We start from the raw sequence: 12,085 nt of genomic DNA on the forward strand, positions 1-12,085 counted from the left end.
TACACTTTCAAGATGTCTTGTTTTAAGTGAACAAACTTTCTCTGTACACTTTCAAGATGTCTTGTTTTAAGTGAACATACTTTCTCTGTACACTTTCAAGATGTCTTGTTTTAAGTGAACAAAACTTTCTCTGTACACTTTCAAGATGTCTTGTTTTAAGTGAACAAAACTTTCTCTGTACACTTTCAAGATGTCTTGTTTTAAGTGAACAAAACTTTCTCTGTACACTTTCAAGATGTCTTGTTTTAAGTGAACATACTTTCTCTGTACACTTTCAAGATGTCTTGTTTTAAGTGAACAAAACTTTCTCTGTACACTTTCAAGATGTCTTGTTTTGAGTGAACAAAACTTTCTCTGTACACTTTCAAGATGTCTTGTTTTAAGTGAACATACTTTCTCTGTACACTTTCAAGATGTCTTGTTTTGAGTGAACAAAACTTTCTCTGTACACTTTCAAGATGTCTTGTTTTAAGTGAACATACTTTCTCTGTACACTTTCAAGATGTCTTGTTTTAAGTGAACATACTTTCTCTGTACACTTTCAAGATGTCTTGTTTTAAGTGAACATACTTTCTCTGTACACTTTCAAGATGTCTTTTTTTAAGTGAACAAAACTTTCTCTGTACACTTTCAAGATGTCTTGTTTTAAGTGAACAAACTTTCTCTGTTACACTTTCAAGATGTCTTGTTTTAAGTGAACAAACTTTCTCTGTACACTTTCAAGATGTCTAGTTTTAAGTGAACAAAACTTTCTCTGTACACTTTCAAGATGTCTTGTTTTAAGTGAACAAAACTTTCTCTGTACACTTTCAAGATGTCTTGTTTTAAGTGAACAAAACCTTCTCTGTACACTTTCAAGATGTCTTGTTTTAAGTGAACAAAACTTTCTCTGTACACTTTCAAGATGTCTTGTTTTAAGTGAACATACTTTCTCTGTACACTTTCAAGATGTCTTGTTTTAAGTGAACAAACTTTCTCTGTACACTTTCAAGATGTCTTGTTTTAAGTGAACATACTTTCTCTGTACACTTTCAAGATGTCTTGTTTTAAGTGAACAAAACTTTCTCTGTACACTTTCAAGATGTCTTGTTTTAAGTGAACAAAACTTTCTCTGTACACTTTCAAGATGTCTTGTTTTAAGTGAACAAAACTTTTTCTGTACACTTTCAAGATGTCTTGTTTTAAGTGAACAAAACTTTCTCTGTACACTTTCAAGATGTCTTGTTTTAAGTGAACAAAACTTTCTCTGTACACTTTCAAGATGTCTTGTTTTAAGTGAACAAACTTTCTCTGTACACTTTCAAGATGTCTTGTTTTAAGTGAACAAAACTTTCTCTGTACACTTTCAAGATGTCTTGTTTTAAGTGAACACACTTTCTCTGTACACTTTCAAGATGTCTTGTTTTAAGTGAACAAACTTTCTCTGTACACTTTCAAGATGTCTTGTTTTAAGTGAACATACTTTCTCTGTACACTTTCAAGATGTCTTGTTTTAAGTGAACAAACTTTCTCTGTACACTTTCAAGATGTCTTGTTTTAAGTGAACAAACTTTCTCTGTACACTTTCAAGATGTCTTGTTTTAAGTGAACATACTTTCTCTGTACACTTTCAAGATGTCTTTTTTTAAGTGAACATACTTTCTCTGTACACTTTCAAGATGTCTTGTTTTAAGTGAACAAAACTTTCTCTGTACACTTTCAAGATGTCTTGTTTTAAGTGAACATACTTTCTCTGTACACTTTCAAGATGTCTTGTTTTAAGTGAACAAACTTTCTCTGTACCCTTTCAAGATGTCTTGTTTTAAGTGAACAAAACTTTCTCTGTACACTTTCAAGATGTCTTGTTTTAAGTGAACAAACTTTCTCTGTACACTTTCAAGATGTCTTGTTTTAAGTGAACAAAACTTTCTCTGTACACTTTCAAGATGTCTTGTTTTAAGTGAACAAACTTTCTCTGTACACTTTCAAGATGTCTTGTTTTAAGTGAACAAAACTTTCTCTGTACACTTTCAAGATGTCTTGTTTTAATAGAACAAAACTTTCTCTGTTACACTTTCATTATGTCTTGTTTTAAGTGAACAAACTTTCTCTGTACACTTTCAAGATGTCTAGTTTTGAGTGAACAAAACTTTCTCTGTACACTTTCAAGATGTCTTGTTTTAAGTGAACAAAACTTTCTCTGTACACTTTCAAGATGTCTTGTTTTAAGTGAACAAAACTTTCTCTGTACACTTTCAAGATGTCTTGTTTTAAGTGAACAAACCTTTCTCTGTACACTTTCAAGATGTCTTGTTTTAAGTGAACATACTTTCTCTGTACACTTTCAAGATGTCTTGTTTTAAGTGAACAAAACTTTCTCTGTACACTTTCAAGATGTCTTGTTTTAAGTGAACAAACTTTCTCTGTACACTTTCAAGATGTCTTGTTTTAAGTGAACAAAACTTTCTCTGTACACTTTCAAGATGTCTTGTTTTAAGTGAACAAAACTTTCTCTGTACACTTTCAAGATGTCTTGTTTTAAGTGAACAAAACTTTCTCTGTACACTTTCAAGATGTCTTGTTTTAAGTGAACAAAACTTTCTCTGTACACTTTCAAGATGTCTTGTTTTAAGTGAACAAAACTTTCTCTGTACACTTTCAAGATGTCTTGTTTTAAGTGAACAAACTTTCTCTGTACACTTTCAAGATGTCTTGTTTTAAGTGAACAAAACTTTCTCTGTACACTTTCAAGATGTCTTGTTTTAAGTGAACAAAACTTTCTCTGTACACTTTCAAGATGTCTTGTTTTAAGTGAACACACTTTCTCTGTACACTTTCAAGATGTCTTGTTTTAAGTGAACAAACTTTCTCTGTACACTTTCAAGATGTCTTGTTTTAAGTGAACATACTTTCTCTGTACACTTTCAAGATGTCTTGTTTTAAGTGAACATACTTTCTCTGTACACTTTCAAGATGTCTTGTTTTAAGTGAACAAACTTTCTCTGTACACTTTCAAGATGTCTTGTTTTAAGTGAACAAAACTTTCTCTGTACACTTTCAAGATGTCTTGTTTTAAGTGAACAAAACTTTCTCTGTACACTTTCAAGATGTCTTGTTTTAAGTGAACAAAACTTTCTCTGTACACTTTCAAGATGTCTTGTTTTAAGTGAACAAAACTTTCTCTGTACACTTTCAAGATGTCTTGTTTTAAGTGAACAAAACTTTCTCTGTACACTTTCAAGATGTCTTGTTTTAAGTGAACAAAACTTTCTCTGTACACTTTCAAGATGTCTTGTTTTAAGTGAACAAACTTTCTCTGTACACTTTCAAGATGTCTTGTTTTAAGTGAACAAAACTTTCTCTGTACACTTTCAAGATGTCTTCTTTTAAGTGAACAAAACTTTCTCTGTACACTTTCAAGATGTCTTGTTTTAAGTGAACAAAACTTTCTCTGTACACTTTCAAGATGTCTTGTTTTAAGTGAACATACTTTCTCTGTACACTTTCAAGATGTCTTGTTTTAAGTGAACAAAACTTTCTCTGTACACTTTCAAGATGTCTTGTTTTGAGTGAACAAAACTTTCTCTGTACACTTTCAAGATGTCTTGTTTTAAGTGAACATACTTTCTCTGTACACTTTCAAGATGTCTTGTTTTAAGTGAACATACTTTCTCTGTACACTTTCAAGATGTCTTGTTTTAAGTGAACATACTTTCTCTGTACACTTTCAAGATGTCTTTTTTTAAGTGAACATACTTTCTCTGTACACTTTCAAGATGTCTTGTTTTAAGTGAACAAACTTTCTCTGTTACACTTTCAAGATGTCTTGTTTTAAGTGAACAAACTTTCTCTGTACACTTTCAAGATGTCTAGTTTTAAGTGAACAAAACTTTCTCAGTACACTTTCAAGATGTCTTGTTTTAAGTGAACAAAACTTTCTCTGTACACATTCAAGATGTCTTGTTTTAAGTGAACAAAACTTTCTCTGTACACTTTCAAGATGTCGTGTTTTAAGTGAACAAAACTTTCTCTGTACACTTTCAAGATGTCTTGTTTTAAGTGAACAAAACTTTCTCTGTACACTTTCAAGATGTCTTGTTTTAAGTGAACAAAACTTTCTCTGTACACTTTCAAGATGTCTTCTTTTAAGTGAACAAAACTTTCTCTGTACACTTTCAAGATGTCTTGTTTTAAGTGAACAAAACTTTCTCTGTACACTTTCAAGATGTCTTGTTTTAAGTGAACAAAACTTTCTCTGTACACTTTCAAGATGTCTTGTTTTAAGTGAACAAAACTTTCTCTGTACACTTTCAAGATGTCTTGTTTTAAGTGAACAAACTTTCTCTGTACACTTTCAAGATGTCTTGTTTTAAGTGAACAAAACTTTCTCTGTACAATTTCAAGATGTCTTGTTTTAAGTGAACAAAACTTTCTCTGTACACTTTCAAGATGTCTTGTTTTAAGTGAACACACTTTCTCTGTACACTTTCAAGATGTCTTGTTTTAAGTGAACATACTTTCTCTGTACACTTTCAAGATGTCTTGTTTTAAGTGAACAAAACTTTCTCTGTACACTTTCAAGATGTCTTGTTTTAAGTGAACAAAACTTTCTCTGTACACTTTCAAGATGTCTTGTTTTAAGTGAACAAAACTTTCTCTGTACACTTTCAAGATGTCTTGTTTTAAGTGAACAAAACTTTCTCTGTACACTTTCAAGATGTCTTGTTTTAAGTGAACAAAACTTTCTCTGTACACTTTCAAGATGTCTTGTTTTAAGTGAACAAAACTTTCTCTGTACACTTTCAAGATGTCTTGTTTTAAGTGAACACACTTTCTCTGTACACTTTCAAGATGTCTTGTTTTAAGTGAACAAACTTTCTCTGTACACTTTCAAGATGTCTTGTTTTAAGTGAACATACTTTCTCTGTACACTTTCAAGATGTCTTGTTTTAAGTGAACAAAACTTTCTCTGTACCCTTTCAAGATGTCTTGTTTTAAGTGAACAAAACTTTCTCTGTACACTTTCAAGATGTCTTGTTTTAAGTGAACAAACTTTCTCTGTACACTTTCAAGATGTCTTGTTTTAAGTGAACAAAACTTTCTCTGTACACTTTCAAGATGTCTTGTTTTAAGTGAACAAACTTTCTCTGTACACTTTCAAGATGTCTTGTTTTAAGTGAACAAAACTTTCTCTGTACACTTTCAAGATGTCTTGTTTTAATAGAACAAAACTTTCTCTGTTACACTTTCATTATGTCTTGTTTTAAGTGAACAAACTTTCTCTGTACACTTTCAAGATGTCTAGTTTTGAGTGAACAAAACTTTCTCTGTACACTTTCAAGATGTCTTGTTTTAAGTGAACAAAACTTTCTCTGTACACTTTCAAGATGTCTTGTTTTAAGTGAACAAAACTTTCTCTGTACACTTTCAAGATGTCTTGTTTTAAGTGAACAAACCTTTCTCTGTACACTTTCAAGATGTCTTGTTTTAAGTGAACATACTTTCTCTGTACACTTTCAAGATGTCTTGTTTTAAGTGAACAAAACTTTCTCTGTACACTTTCAAGATGTCTTGTTTTAAGTGAACAAACTTTCTCTGTACACTTTCAAGATGTCTTGTTTTAAGTGAACAAAACTTTCTCTGTACACTTTCAAGATGTCTTGTTTTAAGTGAACAAAACTTTCTCTGTACACTTTCAAGATGTCTTGTTTTAAGTGAACAAAACTTTCTCTGTACACTTTCAAGATGTCTTGTTTTAAGTGAACAAAACTTTCTCTGTACACTTTCAAGATGTCTTGTTTTAAGTGAACAAAACTTTCTCTGTACACTTTCAAGATGTCTTGTTTTAAGTGAACAAACTTTCTCTGTACACTTTCAAGATGTCTTGTTTTAAGTGAACAAAACTTTCTCTGTACACTTTCAAGATGTCTTGTTTTAAGTGAACAAAACTTTCTCTGTACACTTTCAAGATGTCTTGTTTTAAGTGAACACACTTTCTCTGTACACTTTCAAGATGTCTTGTTTTAAGTGAACAAACTTTCTCTGTACACTTTCAAGATGTCTTGTTTTAAGTGAACATACTTTCTCTGTACACTTTCAAGATGTCTTGTTTTAAGTGAACATACTTTCTCTGTACACTTTCAAGATGTCTTGTTTTAAGTGAACAAACTTTCTCTGTACACTTTCAAGATGTCTTGTTTTAAGTGAACAAAACTTTCTCTGTACACTTTCAAGATGTCTTGTTTTAAGTGAACAAAACTTTCTCTGTACACTTTCAAGATGTCTTGTTTTAAGTGAACAAAACTTTCTCTGTACACTTTCAAGATGTCTTGTTTTAAGTGAACAAAACTTTCTCTGTACACTTTCAAGATGTCTTGTTTTAAGTGAACAAAACTTTCTCTGTACACTTTCAAGATGTCTTGTTTTAAGTGAACAAAACTTTCTCTGTACACTTTCAAGATGTCTTGTTTTAAGTGAACAAACTTTCTCTGTACACTTTTAAGATGTCTTGTTTTAAGTGAACAAAACTTTCTCTGTACACTTTCAAGATGTCTTCTTTTAAGTGAACAAAACTTTCTCTGTACACTTTCAAGATGTCTTGTTTTAAGTGAACAAAACTTTCTCTGTACACTTTCAAGATGTCTTGTTTTAAGTGAACATACTTTCTCTGTACACTTTCAAGATGTCTTGTTTTAAGTGAACAAAACTTTCTCTGTACACTTTCAAGATGTCTTGTTTTGAGTGAACAAAACTTTCTCTGTACACTTTCAAGATGTCTTGTTTTAAGTGAACATACTTTCTCTGTACACTTTCAAGATGTCTTGTTTTAAGTGAACATACTTTCTCTGTACACTTTCAAGATGTCTTGTTTTAAGTGAACATACTTTCTCTGTACACTTTCAAGATGTCTTTTTTTAAGTGAACATACTTTCTCTGTACACTTTCAAGATGTCTTGTTTTAAGTGAACAAACTTTCTCTGTTACACTTTCAAGATGTCTTGTTTTAAGTGAACAAACTTTCTCTGTACACTTTCAAGATGTCTAGTTTTAAGTGAACAAAACTTTCTCAGTACACTTTCAAGATGTCTTGTTTTAAGTGAACAAAACTTTCTCTGTACACTTTCAAGATGTCTTGTTTTAAGTGAACAAAACTTTCTCTGTACACTTTCAAGATGTCGTGTTTTAAGTGAACAAAACTTTCTCTGTACACTTTCAACATGTCTTGTTTTAAGTGAACAAAACTTTCTCTGTACACTTTCAAGATGTCTTGTTTTAAGTGAACAAAACTTTCTCTGTACACTTTCAAGATGTCTTCTTTTAAGTGAACAAAACTTTCTCTGTACACTTTCAAGATGTCTTGTTTTAAGTGAACAAAACTTTCTCTGTACACTTTCAAGATGTCTTGTTTTAAGTGAACAAAACTTTCTCTGTACACTTTCAAGATGTCTTGTTTTAAGTGAACATACTTTCTCTGTACACTTTCAAGATGTCTTGTTTTAAGTGAACAAAACTTTCTCTGTACACTTTCAAGATGTCTTGTTTTAAGTGAACAAAACTTTCTCTGTACACTTTCAAGATGTCTTGTTTTAAGTGAACAAAACTTTCTCTGTACACTTTCAAGATGTCTTGTTTTAAGTGAACAAAAATTTCTCTGTACACTTTCAAGATGTCTTGTTTTGAGTGAACAAAACTTTCTCTGTACACTTTCAAGATGTCTTGTTTTAAGTGAACATACTTTCTCTGTACACTTTCAAGATGTCTTGTTTTAAGTGAACATACTTTCTCTGTACACTTTCAAGATGTCTTGTTTTAAGTGAACAAAACTTTCTCTGTACACTTTCAAGATGTCTTGTTTTAAGTGAACAAACTTTCTCTGTACACTTTCAAGATGTCTTCTTTTAAGTGAACATACTTTCTCTGTACACTTTCAAGATGTCTTCTTTTAAGTGAACAAACTTTCTCTGTACACTTTCAAGATGTCTTGTTTTAATTGAACAAAACTTTCTCTGTACACTTTCAAGATGTCTTGTTTTAAGTGAACAAACTTTCTCTGTACACTTTCAAGATGTCTTGTTTTAAGTGAACAAAACTTTCTCTGTACACTTTCAAGATGTCTTGTTTTAAGTGAACAAAACTTTCTCTGTTACACTTTCAAGATGTCTTGTTTTAAGTGAACAAACTTTCTCTGTACACTTTCAAGATGTCTAGTTTTAAGTGAACAAAACTTTCTCTGTAAACTTTTAAGATGTCTTGTTTTAAGTGAACAAAACTTTCTCTGTACACTTTCAAGATGTCTTGTTTTAAGTGAACAAACCTTTCTCTGTACACTTTCAAGATGTCTTGTTTTAAGTGAACAAACCTTTCTCTGTACACTTTCAAGATGTCTTGTTTTAAGTGAACATACTTTCTCTGTACACTTTCAAGATGTCTTGTTTTAAGTGAACAAAACTTTCTCTGTACACTTTGAAGATGTCTTGTTTTAAGTGAACATACTTTCTCTGTACACTTTCAAGATGTCTTGTTTTAAGTGAACAAAACTTTCTCTGTACACTTTCAAGATGTCTTGTTTTAAGTGAACAAAACTTTCTCTGTACACTTTCAAGATGTCTTGTTTTAAGTGAACAAAACTTTCTCTGTACACTTTCAAGATGTCTTGTTTTAAGTGAACAAAACTTTCTCTGTACACTTTCAAGATGTCTTGTTTTAAGTGAACAAAACTTTCTCTGTACACTTTCAAGATGTCTTGTTTTAAGTGAACAAACTTTCTCTGTACACTTTCAAGATGTCTTGTTTTAAGTGAACAAAACTTTCTCTGTACACTTTCAAGATGTCTTGTTTTAAGTGAACAAAACTTTCTCTGTACACTTTCAAGATGTCTTGTTTTAAGTGAACACACTTTCTCTGTACACTTTCAAGATGTCTTGTTTTAAGTGAACAAACTTTCTCTGTACACTTTCAAGATGTCTTGTTTTAAGTGAACATACTTTCTCTGTACACTTTCAAGATGTCTTGTTTTAAGTGAACAAACTTTCTCTGTACACTTTCAAGATGTCTTGTTTTAAGTGAACAAACTTTCTCTGTACACTTTCAAGATGTCTTGTTTTAAGTGAACAAAACTTTCTCTGTACACTTTCAAGATGTCTAGTTTTAAGTGAACAAAACTTTCTCTGTACACTTTCAAGATGTCTTGTTTTAAGTGAACAAAACTTTCTCTGTACACTTTCAAGATGTCTTGTTTTAAGTGAACAAAACTTTCTCTGTACACTTTCAAGATGTCTTGTTTTAAGTGAACAAAACTTTCTCTGTACACTTTCAAGATGTCTTGTTTTAAGTGAACATACTTTCTCTGTACACTTTCAAGATGTCTTGTTTTAAGTGAACAAACTTTCTCTGTACACTTTCAAGATGTCTTGTTTTAAATGAACATACTTTCTCTGTACACTTTCAAGATGTCTTGTTTTAAGTGAACAAAACTTTCTCTGTACACTTTCAAGATGTCTTGTTTTAAGTGAACAAAACTTTCTCTGTACACTTTCAAGATGTCTTGTTTTAAGTGAACAAAACTTTCTCTGTACACTTTCAAGATGTCTTGTTTTAAGTGAACAAAACTTTCTCTGTACACTTTCAAGATGTCTTGTTTTAAGTGAACAAAACTTTCTCTGTACACTTTCAAGATGTCTTGTTTTAAGTGAACAAACTTTCTCTGTACACTTTCAAGATGTCTTGTTTTAAGTGAACAAAACTTTCTCTGTACACTTTCAAGATGTCTTGTTTTAAGTGAACATACTTTCTCTGTACACTTTCAAGATGTCTTTTTTTAAGTGAACATACTTTCTCTGTACACTTTCAAGATGTCTTGTTTTAAGTGAACAAAACTTTCTCTGTACACTTTCAAGATGTCTTGTTTTAAGTGAACATACTTTCTCTGTACACTTTCAAGATGTCTTGTTTTAAGTGAACAAACTTTCTCTGTACACTTTCAAGATGTCTTGTTTTAAGTGAACATACTTTCTCTGTACACTTTCAAGATGTCTTGTTTTAAGTGAACAAACTTTCTCTGTACACTTTCAAGTTGTCTTGTTTTAAGTGAACAAAACTTTCTCTGTACACTTTCAAGATGTCTTGTTTTAAGTGAACAAACTTTCTCTGTACACTTTCAAGATGTCTTGTTTTAAGTGAACAAAACTTTCTCTGTACACTTTCAAGATGTCTTGTTTTAAGTGAACAAAACTTTCTCTGTTACACTTTCATTATGTCTTGTTTTAAGTGAACAAACTTTCTCTGTACACTTTCAAGATGTCTAGTTTTAAGTGAACAAAACTTTCTCTGTACACTTTCAAGATGTCCTGTTTTAAGTGAACAAAACTTTCTCTGTACACTTTCAAGATGTCTTGTTTTAAGTGAACAAAACTTTCTCTGTACACTTTCAAGATGTCTTGTTTTAAGTGAACAAACCTTTCTCTGTACACTTTCAAGATGTCTTGTTTTAAGTGAACATACTTTCTCTGTACACTTTCAAGATGTCTTGTTTTAAGTGAACAAACTTTCTCTGTACACTTTCAAGATGTCTTGTTTTAAGTGAACATACTTTCTCTGTACACTTTCAAGATGTCTTGTTTTAAGTGAACAAAACTTTCTCTGTACACTTTCAAGATGTCTTGTTTTAAGTGAACAAAACTTTCTCTGTACACTTTCAAGATGTCTTGTTTTAAGTGAACAAAACTTTCTCTGTACACTTTCAAGATGTCTTGTTTTAAGTGAACAAAACTTTCTCTGTACACTTTCAAGATGTCTTGTTTTAAGTGAACAAAACTTTCTCTGTACACTTTCAAGATGTCTTGTTTTAAGTGAACAAACTTTCTCTGTACACTTTCAAGATGTCTTGTTTTAAGTGAACAAAACTTACTCTGTACACTTTCAAGATGTCTTGTTTTAAGTGAACAAAACTTTCTCTGTACACTTTCAAGATGTCTTGTTTTAAGTGAACACACTTTCTCTGTACACTTTCAAGATGTCTTGTTTTAAGTGAACAAACTTTCTCTGTACACTTTCAAGATGTCTTGTTTTAAGTGAACATACTTTCTCTGTACACTTTCAAGATGTCTTGTTTTAAGTGAACAAACTTTCTCTGTACACTTTCAAGATGTCTTGTTTTAAGTGAAAAAACTTTCTCTGTACACTTTCAAGATGTCTTGTTTTAAGTGAACAAAACTTTCTCTGTACACTTTCAAGATGTCTTGTTTTAAGTGAACAAAACTTTCTCTGTACACTTTCAAGATGTCTTGTTTTAAGTGAACAAAACTTTCTCTGTACACTTTCAAGATGTCTTGTTTTAAGTGAACAAATCTTTCTCTGTACACTTTCAAGATGTCTTGTTTTAAGTGAACAAAACTTTCTCTGTACACTTTCAAGATGTCTTGTATTAAGTGAACAAACTTTCTCTGTACACTTTCAAGATGTCTTGTTTTAAGTGAACATACTTTCTCTGTACACTTTCAAGATGTCTTGTTTTAAGTGAACAAAACTTTCTCTGTACACTTTCAAGATGTCTTGTTTTAAGTGAACAAAACTTTCTCTGTACACTTTCAAGATGTCTTGTTTTAAGTGAACAAAACTTTCTCTGTACACTTTCAAGATGTCTTGTTTTAAGTGAACAAAACTTTCTCTGTACACTTTCAAGATGTCTTGTTTTAAGTGAACAAAACTTTCTCTGTACACTTTCAAGATGTCTTGTTTTAAGTGAACAAAACTTTCTCTGTACACTTTCAAGATGTCTTGTTTTAAGTGAACATACTTTCTCTGTACACTTTCAAGATGTCTTGTTTTAATGTCTTGTTTTAAGTGAACAAAACTTTCTCTGTACACTTTCAAGATGTCTTGTTTTAAGTGAACAAAACTTTCTCTGTACACTTTCAAGATGTCTTGTTTTAAGTGAACAAAACTTTCTCTGTACACTTTCAAGATGTCTTGTTTTAAGTGAACATACTTTCTCTGTACACTTTCAAGATGTCTTGTTTTAAGTGAACAAAACTTTCTCTGTACACTTTCAAGATGTCTTGTTTTGAGTGAACAAAACTTTCTCTGTACACTTTCAAGATGTCTTGTT

This window comes from Biomphalaria glabrata, chromosome 6 (genome assembly GCF_947242115.1).
Source record: "Biomphalaria glabrata chromosome 6, xgBioGlab47.1, whole genome shotgun sequence".
NCBI lineage: Eukaryota > Metazoa > Mollusca > Gastropoda > Planorbidae > Biomphalaria > Biomphalaria glabrata.